The sequence below is a fragment of the Sinocyclocheilus grahami genome, unplaced genomic scaffold, assembly GCF_001515645.1.
Source record: "Sinocyclocheilus grahami isolate Dianchi unplaced genomic scaffold, SAMN03320097.WGS_v1.1 scaffold1087.1, whole genome shotgun sequence".
Classification (NCBI taxonomy): Eukaryota; Metazoa; Chordata; class Actinopteri; order Cypriniformes; family Cyprinidae; genus Sinocyclocheilus; species Sinocyclocheilus grahami.
The window spans coordinates 96,681-97,106 of record NW_015506266.1 but is presented as its reverse complement, the minus strand read 5'-3'; positions in this window follow the sequence as shown (position 1 = coordinate 97,106).

The window sequence follows — 426 nt, the reverse complement described above, 5'->3', positions numbered from 1 at the left end:
TTTTTTTTTACTTGTACTTGTACTTGTTTTACTTAAAGGGATAGTTTACCCAAAAATTACTCACCCTCATGTTGTTCCAAACCTGTATAAGCTTCTTTCTTATGTTGAACATAGAAGATATTTTGAAGAATGCTGCTATTGACTTCCATAGTAGAGAGAGTGGGTTGAGTTGAGCCAGATTTTACTTACGTGTGTTTAAAGTGAGCATGTGACAGTTCAACTTAAATATGTACATACATTTCAGGATGTGGTGCATCCTCGGGAATAATCACTTTAGATCTAAAAGTGCTTTCAAAATATGTGACCCTGGAGCTCAAAACCAGCCATAAGGGTCAATTGTTCTAAATAGAGATTTGTGCAGCATCTGAAAGCTGGATAAACAAGCTTTCCATTGATGTATGGTTTGTTAGAATCTGACAATATTTG